Raw genomic sequence first — 10,508 nt, forward strand, 5'->3', positions numbered from 1 at the left:
AACCCCGCTGAATGGCATCTTCCCATTCACTTGTCTGATTCCCTCATAAACAGTGGGTCCCCTGAGGACAAACACTGTGTCTTTCTTGTTCATCAATGTAATCTCAGCGCATATCACAGTGTCAGATACCGAGAAGGTGCTCAATAAATGCTCAATAAATATATATTGATTAGATGAACAGCAACAGTGTATTGGTAAAATGAGAGAGAGAGAGACAGGAGTCATGAAGGTTCTCTTAGGAGGGTATTGTATTTACTGAAGTATAGAAACAACACTTCTCCTTCTACCAAAATGGCTTGCACGCAGGCAAAGCATGCAAATCCAGACCCAGAGATTCACGCGCACACCCTGCTGCAGGCAATCGCTTGTGCAATGTACTTTCCCTTGCTCTGAAACTCTCTCTTGTCATCTCTTCCCACGCATCTTTCTCATTCCCTGTATACAGGGAATTGCAAGAATAAAAGAACCTACCTGGTAGAGTAAAGGTAATGCCAGAGAAAGAGATTCCGTGATCGTACCTTTTTTTTTTTTTCTTCTGTTTTTGGCCACACACCAAGGCTTGTGGGATCTTCGTTCCCCAACCAGGGATTGAACCCGGGCCGCTGTAGTGGAAGCACGGAGTCCTAACCACCAGGGAGTTCCCATGCCTAAAAGCTTTTCTCATCTCTCTCTGCCTTCTAGATTACTGCACCATCCCATTGTGAGGAAATTTTACTTACCGTTATTATGTACAAATCAGGAAGACATCTGAACTTTTAAAAAAAATAGCTTAGTGCATGTTTCTGCCAGCTATTAGGAGTCCTCCCTGGTGTGTCTTTGGGCAAATAGCTCCCAGCTCTGTGCCTCTTTTCTCTCTCACAGAGATGAGGAACAGAAGTTGTCCTCAAAGCACAATGTGACTTTTGGGGGGAAAGAAAGAGCTCCTTAAGGATGCAGAGTTGCTGGTCATGGTTTTGTCAACCCTGAGAGGAAGGAAGGTGTCACTTGCTTCTTCCATGGGCAGGTGAATTTTAAGTTGTCTTGAAGGTTATCTTGAATGTGGTCAGAGGCTGAAGTGCCGACTTGCCTCTCCCAAAGAAAGAGTTCTGAGCTAGCCACATGAACTGCCTTGGGGAGGAGGAGAATTTCTAAAGGGGATGGGAGCGTTGTTGGTAAGGACCCAACTGGTAGCAGATCCAGCATGGTAACATGACAGAAGCCTGCGAGTGTTTTATGAGCCCAGGAACAGCAGGCAGGGCTACCTCCTTCCTGTGCCAGGTGATGCCCTTTGCCCCGTGGCTGCCTCTGACCTCTTCCTGGCTACTTCTCCCAGCGCTGCCGACCACACTGCAGGTGTAGAGGACCAGTTACTAGGTCTGGGCTGCAAACCAGGGGTGCTTGGGTGAACTCGCACTGCGAGACAGATCTTATTGAGCTCCTAATGTCAGCCTTTGCAATATGTTCCATCAAAATCAGTTCCCAAACTGGGAGACTTCATGTAAAATCCAGATCTCCACGTCTTTGGAAAAATGGAAGATGTGGCAACACCAGGCTCACGTTCTTCCACAAGAATAACCAGCCAGAGGTGAATGGCTGCTGCCCCCTCCAGAGAGGACTTGCTGTCTCCAGGCCCCGCTGCTGCTACCCAGGGCTCCTCCAGGCTGAAACCAATGTCCACTGCCTTTTATCATTATGTTACCTGCTGGGCCCCGTGAAGGCACCTGAGGGTCTCTCCCTGGGTGGGGAACCTTCTGTCCCCCAGGTGCTTCATGATGCACTGAGTCCCTTTTCCTCCCTCACCCTGTTGGTGCTGATGTGTCCAGTGTTTCAGTGCTGAGGACTGGCTTCTTTCTGCCTCTAAGTTGTGAGTTGCTATCATCATGAAGAAACACAAGGCCACAGGCTAAGGAGCAGGCAAGGACCTGTTCTTCCCTTCCCAGATAACACACTCGCACTCCAGCAGTAACCTTCTGGGAATCATGCCCGTTTCTCCTCTTCTTTCTATTCCATTAGTGGTTTTCAAAGAGGACGTTTCAGCCAGATAAAGGAAGCGGCTGGCACTGTATCAGGCCTCCTGCAGGATGAGTGTTTTGGGGGGAGTCAGGGCTTTCCTGTGATTTGTTTTCGTACCTGGTAAGTTGGGATCTCCCAGGTCATTGAGGTGTGCTCTCCTAAGGAAGGAATCAGGGCCTGCTTAACTTTGATCATTGAAATCACCGTTCTCCTTGCCCTTCTTTCATAAACAAGGAAATTGGAACAGAGCTAAGAGAGGCTTTTTCATGCACTTCAGGAAAGAATGAGCAATGGAAAAAGGAAATTGAGAGCTTTGGGGAGTTTATAGCAGAGGAGTATTTGAGTTTGAAATAGGAGCTGGGAATCCATATGTTTGGGAGGAAAGAAAAGAAAAGACCCTCCACACGCACAGAGCTTCAAGGGTACGTGCGGAAATAGCTATGGCAAAGGCGGCAGGGAAGCCCACGTGGGCTTTATCAGACCCAGATGTTCAGGCAGCAGTCCTCAGGATGCCCATGAAAGGGTCCAGAGCCAGAGCCTGCTGTGCTGGACTCAGTGTTTTCTTAACTACCGAGAAGCATGTGAAATCAGTGGCCAGGAGCTTTCCACTGTGCGCTCAATGAATCCGTGAGGCCCTGCCGGGGTCTTCGCCACACCAGTTACACACAGGCTGGGCTGCCTCTCGGCAAGACTTGGATGTGGACAAGACTGGCTCACCTAGCCCCGGTCCTTGCCTGTCAGCCCCCGTCAAGCAGGGGCTGCCAGCTTGCCTCTGCTGCCCTCTGCCCCAGACTAACCTTGGGATACAGGAGTTGGAAAGCCTGGGTTTAGCTCTCAATTCCACCTTGCATAAATGACTTAAACTCTCTGAGCCTCAGTTTTACCATCTTTAAAGTGGGGAGAAAACATTTGTGAGGTGCATATAAGATATAAAGAATAAAGCACAAAACATGTTTTTTAAATCATGTTTTTTAATTATTCATAATTAAAATATTACTATGGAATATTTCAAACATATGCTTATGTAGACAGAATAAACCCTCATGTACTGGTAACCTTGCTTCAACAATGATCAACTAATGGCCAATGCTTTTTTTTGGGGGGGGGCGTAGTTGTTTTACAATGTTGTGTTAGTTTCTACTGTACAGCGAAATGAAGTAGAGTTCCCTGTGCTATACAGCAGGTTCTCATTAGTTATCTATTTTATACATATTAGTGTACATATCTTATTTCATCTATATTTCCACCTACTTTCCCCATCCCCCTGTTATTTTGCAGCAAATCCCAGATAGCGTATTATTTGATCCCATTATCACACTTACATGGATGACCTGCTCCCTTAACCAACTGAAACGTATCCAATTCTCAGATGTCCCTTTCTGCACCCTTTTCCTCTTCCAGAGTGCCACCATTACCAGCCCAGCCATGCACCTGGTACCCTAAACCCCTCTCAAAGCCATTATTCCTACAAAACTGTCACCACTGATAGCAGCTCAGGTTGTAAGCCCTGGAGTCCTGAGAGGTATTTGCATTTTACCAGAGTCTGGTATCTTCAGAGAAAAGAGTGGAACTCTAGGGAATCCCTGGTGGTCCAGTGGTTAGGGGTCCGTGCTTCCACTGCAGTGGCCATGGGTTCGATCACTGGTCAGGGAACTAAGATCCTTCAGCATGGCCAAAAAAAAAAACAAACCAAAACTGTAAAAGGTAGACACTGAACATCAATCCTTGGAAGGAGAAGATATTGGGCCATTCCAAGCTCTCCAGGCCCTTGACATCAAGCTTAAACCCTGTAGGAATTGACTAAGCTCCTCCTCTGTTGGTGTTTTCTTCCAGGAAGAGGGCACATGTGGCAGAGAACACCAAGTGAATTAGATCCTCCTTCAGCCACTGGCTGCAAGAGAATCAGGGCTCTCCTCTGCCAGCAGATGCTCTACTGCTGACTGAAGTCTGTGACAGAGATGACTATGAGACTCAGCTGTACTCCCAAGCCCCTGCAGAGTGGATAGAATGCGGGCTCCAGGGGCCAGGAGGCCAGGTTGAAATCCTGCCTGCACCGTTTACATCACATCACTTCTCTGTGCCTGTTTCTCTTCCTCATCTGTAGAGTTAGGGGTTCCGATACTTAGCTCACAGTTGGTGAAAAGATTAAACGAGGTAATACTGTGTCCATTAGGATTCTCTTGGTAACCAGGGACAGAAAATCCAACCCAAGATGCCTTTGGACAAAAAAGGAATTTGGCGCCTTACCTTAAGCTGAGAAGTCCAGGGCTGGTGAGAGGGTTCTGCACCCACTTTCCAGTGTGTGGTTTGGAGGGGGTGGTCCAAGGAATTCTCTGAGATGCCAGATGGGTGTCCTACAGTTCAACTCAGTCCTGACCCCACCTACCTGGAAATACCTGTCAGATCCCACAGGTTACGCAACTGCCCTTCACTCCAAGCCCACCTCACTTCAGGCACTATTTCCAAGTCCAGGTCATCACCTGTGCTTCTAACCGATCAGCTGTAAATCAGAGATTCCCTCAACCTCTTCCTCAGATTCCTTTAATTTGCTAAAGTGGCTCACAGAACTCAGAAAAACAGTTTACTTACTAGATTACCAGTTTATTATGAAAGGATATAACTCAGGAACAGCTAAATGGAAGAGATGCATGAGGCAAGGTATGGGGAAAGGGGCGGAGCTTCCATGCCCTCTCCCAGCCCACTACTCTCCCCAGATCACGTGTTTACCAACCCGGAAGCTCTCTGAAAATAGTCCTTTTGGAGTTTTATGGAGGCTTCATAACATAGGCATGATGGATTAAATCATTGCCCATTGGGGATTGAACTCTATCTCCAGCCCTCACCCCTCACGGGAGGTCAGCAAGGGTGCGACTGAAAGTTCCAACCTTCTGATCACTTGTTTGGTTCTCCTGGTAACCAGCCGTCATCCTTAGGTGCTTTCCAAAAGCCACATTATGAACATAACAAAGGACACCTTTACTGCTCTGTTCATTAAGGAAATTCCAAGAGTTTTAGGACCTCCGTGCCAAGAACTACGGAGGAAGACCAAATATTTCTTTCTTTTCTTTTTTTTTCAGTATGTGGGCTTCTCACTGCTGTGGCCTCTCCCCTTGCGGAGCACAGGCTCCGGACGCGCAGGCTCAACGGCCATTGCTCACGGGCCCAGCCGCTCCGCGGCATGTGGGATCTTCCCGGACAGGGGCACGAACCCGTGTCCGCTGCATCGGCAGGCAGACGCTCAACCACTGCGCCACCAGGGAAGCCCAGACCAAATATTTCTATTGCTTATTACAAATCACGTTATCACTGGTGGTCCTGGCTGGGTTTGGGGTTCTAATGTCAAAATCAGGACTTGGTTTCTCTCTACTTCTTGGTTCATATTTTATGTTTCAATTTGAGTTTTGGGTTAAAGTGGTAAACAAGATGACAGCATCCGCTTTAGCCCCTGTATCCTTTCAGGATCTCCAGAGAGAATCTCTTTTCCAAAAGTCCTAGGAAAAGTCTCACTGATCCTCATGGGGTCACATGACCATCTGTGAAGCAATCACTGTGGTCCAAAGAAATGAGATGCACTCATTTTCCTAGGCGGAGTCCCTGGATCTGTATGACTGAGGGGAAGGGGAGGGGTGATTCTTAGAGGGAAATTGCAGAGGGAGTTGGGCAGGGTTACCAAAACGAAGGTGGCCCAGCCCTGACGACAAAGCTGAATATGTTTGCTATAGATGCTTCATAAGTCTTTGGGCATATTATAAAAGCTGATAAAAATGATTTTTAAAAATTCCCTTCTATCTCATGGAGTATTTTGGTTCTTTTTCAACTATGTTCTACATATTTGATCTCACCACAGTCCTGGGAGACAGGCAGGAGGCCAGGTACTATCCCCTTTTACAGATGAGGAAATCAGAGCACAGAGCAGGTCAGGACTTTGCCCCTCGTCACACAGCCAGGTAATATGGGCTTGGCAGCTGGGGCCGCATAACATAACTGGCTCTGAGTGCCCCGGCAGATCCGCTGGCACTGGAAACTGAGGTATACAGTGTATGGGTTAATCAGGGCCTGACAGGGGGTTTGGGTCAGCTGCCCAGGTTTGTTGCAGAGTAAGCAGTCTAGACTGGCAGCAGCCTGGGTGGGGTCAAGTACCCATCACTGATGCCCGGGCAGGTGGCAAGGGAGAGAGCTGGTACACAGGCCAAGACCCTGCCACCCCAGGGGTACCCTCTGATGACCAATTCCATGTACAACAAGAAACTGGGTACAGGACTTAGTTTTCCTCGTCCCGGAAAAAAGGTGCCAGTCCAAAAACACTGGGGGGAGGGTTAAGGCCGCGTTTGTTGCCAGGCTGACCTCTCCCAAGGGAGAGTGGCCCCAGAGCCAAGAGTGTCCTTTGCCAAGACATGGAGAGAGAGCAGAATCCCCAGTTAAATGGGGGTGGTTTGGCCAGAGCACTTGGGATCCTCCTAAGTGCTGTTGGGCTTTCCAAAGAGCCTTCCAAAAAACAGCACCCCTCTTCTACATCCCGGCTCTGAACACACTGAATAAAAAGGACAAAGGAATGGCAGAGAGCCAAGGTACCACCTTAATTATCACGAAAGCTAGCATGGGGGATGTAGCTTAGTGTGAGAACAAATTGGCTTCCTAACAGCCTGGAAGGAGGAGGGAGCAGAGCAGAACGTTGCGGATAGCCTTCCCAAGCTTTCCAGTCAGACGTCATTCCATGGGCATGGGCAGTGAGAGTCAAGACCAAAAGTGTGTTCAGGGAAAATCCCTTCTCATGGAAACCAGAAGTGGGGAAAAACAGACAGTGGCACGTTATTCACCTCTCTGGGCATCAGTCTCTCCTGGGTACGATGGATGATGACAGTACCTCCCTCACGAGGACGCAGTAGGGTCCAAGGGAATAATGTGTATGACAGCCCTGGCATGTAGTAATCACTCAGTAAAAGCTGCCTGTCTCTGTGTACAGGCCAGGTTCATGGCAGGTGGCCTTGCTTTTCTCTCCAGCACGAAGCCCAGGGCCCCTGTGTCCTGCTATGTTTGTGTATCGCTCTTTCTCTCCAGCTGTAAAAATTCATGAGAATGTGGGTGTGCCGTGGCTTTTCAGTTCTTGCCTTCTTCCCAGGCTGTGTTCTCCCACTTGGGGGTGGCAGGGGGATGGCAGACATCCTCTTCACAGTGGTGAGAGCCCCCCTCTCCCCCCAGGCCCTGTTCCAGCAGAGCCTGGCTCAAAGTTCAAAGCCGAGGTGGCTTTGTTGAGTAATTCAGTGATACTGCCTGCTCGACCGCCATCTAAGGGTACAGCTCACTCCCACACACCCGTTTGCCGAGCATCTGCTGCCCTGTGTTTTGTGGTGTGGAGGCTGGGAACGGGCACGTCGCCCCAACTGACCGCCGTGAGGCTGCGTTTCCTTCCTCTCCCCGCTGCCCTTGGGCTCTGAGTCTCACACACAGCCTCGCTCAGTGAGGTTTCAGATCCACTCCCAGGCTGCCTGGCGCTGACTGCATCTGGATTCACACCAACCTCTTCCTCCTGGGGGTTCAGAGTGTTCTTGGAAGGCAGCCTGGGAAGGGAAAGGCCTTCCCCAGCATTCCCCATCCAGTGGTTGGCTGACAGCGGAGACCTGAACTGCCAAGAGCTCTGGAGTCAGACAGACCTGAGTTCAAATCCCTGGGTGACCTTGGGCAGGCGGCTCACTCTGCTTCGGTTTCCTATTCTGTAAAAAATGTGACAGTAACAGGATCTGCCTCGTGGGATTATTGCCAGGATTCAGTGAGATGCTCACCGTGGACTGCTCACCCCGTGTCTGGCAAGCGGGAAGCGCTAGAGAGATGATAACCCTTGACCATCAGTAAGGGACCTCCCTTCCCAGGAAGGGAGTGAACATGACCTTCTTTTGCCCACCCCACCTCCCAAACTAGACCCCTGTGTAGTTGCTCTGACTTGACCAAACCCATTTGGTTTTTGCAGAGACCTTTGGGGCAAGGGCTCTATCTCATTTGTCTTGTAACTCCCCTGCCTAACATGGTAGCTGACACTTAAAAAGCACTGAATGTTTTGAGTAAATAAGTGGAGGGTAAAGAGCAAGGGAGTGTCTGGTGAGCAGCATCTGTTCCAGGACTGTTTTCTGAACTCTACACCGTTCTTTCTGCCTCTTTCTCTTCTTCCTTCCCTCCCTCCTTCCTCCCCTCCTTCCTTGCTTCCTCTCTCCTTCCTTCTTTCCTTCCTTCCTTCTGACCTTCCTTTCCTTTTTCTAAACGGAAATAGCTTCCTTCTTTCCTTTTCTTGTAATCCAAGCTGTGAGAGCATCCCTTGAGAGCCCTTCACCCAGCCTAGAGGGCTTCGATTCCTCTTTCAAATTGAGTCTGTCCCCTGACTCATTCATTAAAATGCATAGGGCATGTGACCAAACTGCATAATGAGTCTCTCATGAGGAAGGCTCAGAGGCACAGACATGCTGCCAACTGCAAAGGCAAATACTTCCCCCCCCCAGCTGTGGATCAGGCTCATTGGCCGCCATGCCCTGGGAATGCTGGGGGCTGCCGTTCATCTCCAGTAAATCAGCCAAGCCCTGGAGAGCTGCAGCCTGGCGCGGGCTCTGCAGTCTTGGAAGCTGCGTTCCTTTGGAGGATCCAACCCATGACCTTTTCTCAACCTTCCTCCACCCCCGCTTCACTTAGTTGTTCATTTATTTCAATATATTTTTAACCACACAAGTAGTAAGTGAATATATTCTTATTATAAAAAATTCAAACATAAAAGCAAGGCTCCTATGATAATTCCCCAATACTGCTACCCCTCTCTGAGATAGCCTTCTTCCAGTGTCCTCCAGCTGCTCTGTAAAAACACCCCATAAAGGCGATTTGGGGACCCAAACACCCTTTTGCCCTCCTGAAGTCCTAGGCCAATTCTCAACAGAACAGCCAACATGCATCTTGGACCCTTTCTCAGCCCCCTTCGTAGCAGCCCTCCAGTCTGCCATGTGTAATCCCCACTCACTCGGGGAAACTCCCCTGAATCCCATCCCTGCAAGAGAACCCCACCATCTACACTTAGGAAGAAAACAGATAAGCCAGATTATTCCCTGATGAGACAGTTAGGTTTAACTGTTTTTCAGAGGTGTCTGCACTTTCATTTGGAATCTTGCGGCATTCAAGGTGTCAGAATCCACTGATAATCATGGTGGCCTCTCAGGCACCAAGGCTGCCTGTGTTCCGCTTCTGGGGAACAAGCCTCTCCGAACCCCCTAAATATGTCACCTGGGTAATAACCTGTTCTGCCAGGGTGTGGCCTTGGGAAAATCACTAACTTCCCTGGATCACATTAACTGACCTGCAGGATGGGAATAATACTAGCACCTCCTTCATTGGGTTTTTGTGAAGCTTAAATGGAACTATCAATGAAAAGCTTTTAGCGTTTTGCCTGGTATGTAGTCAAGATGAAATTAATTTTCATATCATGGTCAGGAATGATCCTCATCATCATTAGTTTTACTCTAATCCATAATACTCCAATTCATTCATTCCAGAAGTATTTTTATTGAGCACTTACTACGTGCCGGGCACTGTCCTTGATCCTGGGAGTCCAGCAGAGAAGGAGTCAGACACAGTTCCCACCCTCGACGGGCGTGTGTTCTAACACAAATGTACTGGACCTTTCTGTTTGATAAGCACTTTGTTCTCAGTTATGTCATGTGGTCCTCACTGATGCCTTTTAGTCAGGCAATGACCATATGATTTTCCCCGTTGTTTAGGTTTAGAGAATTAAACTAATGAGACAGTTAGAAACTGCCCACCTACAACCTGATCTAGGGTCTTTCTGATTCCAGTCTCTTGAGGTATCAATGATTGTTCTGGAGCGTGGGGCTGGGTGAGGGGCTTTTGAGCAGCTCCCAGAACTTGAAAGCCCTGACCCCACCAGCAGTAGCACAAAAGAGAGACAGGACCGCCCTCCGTGTGCCTCTGAGAATCCCAGTTAGTTCTGTCCGTGAAATCAATCACCTGGGCCTAACAAGCTTTCTCTGCTTGGTGCCAGCTTCCGGGGCCTTTTTATCAATGAAAACGTGCTTGCTCCATCCAGCCTGTGACCCATGGGCCTGGCCATGACTGCAGGCATCTTAGCTGTCTGAGTGCACTTCCCCCTGGGCTCCCCCCAGAGCAAGAGAGAGAAGGGCTAGGACTGTGGGTTCAGTGACCAAACTGCATCTCCTTGGGGGAGGTGCCAGGGCTCCCAGCTGGAACGGGGTTCTCTGCACACAGCCAGCATCCCTCAAGTCAGGGCCAGGCCGGGCAGAGAGAGAACAACACACAGGAACTAGAAGTCTATCCAGGGCAGGCCTGGCAAAGACCCCAGGGAGAGGGCACTGAGGGCCAGCCACCACGTGGATAGACCCAGGACGTGAACAGGGCTCTGCCAGGGACATTTTGCTGCCCCCATCACAGTGACCACTTGCTCCTGCCCTCTGACTGCAGGTGACAATTCTGAACCGGCACAGCAGCACGTGACTGGTGAAGGGTCCCCC

Source organism: Lagenorhynchus albirostris, chromosome 19 (genome assembly GCF_949774975.1).
Source record: "Lagenorhynchus albirostris chromosome 19, mLagAlb1.1, whole genome shotgun sequence".
In the NCBI taxonomy this organism is placed as follows: Eukaryota; Metazoa; Chordata; class Mammalia; order Artiodactyla; family Delphinidae; genus Lagenorhynchus; species Lagenorhynchus albirostris.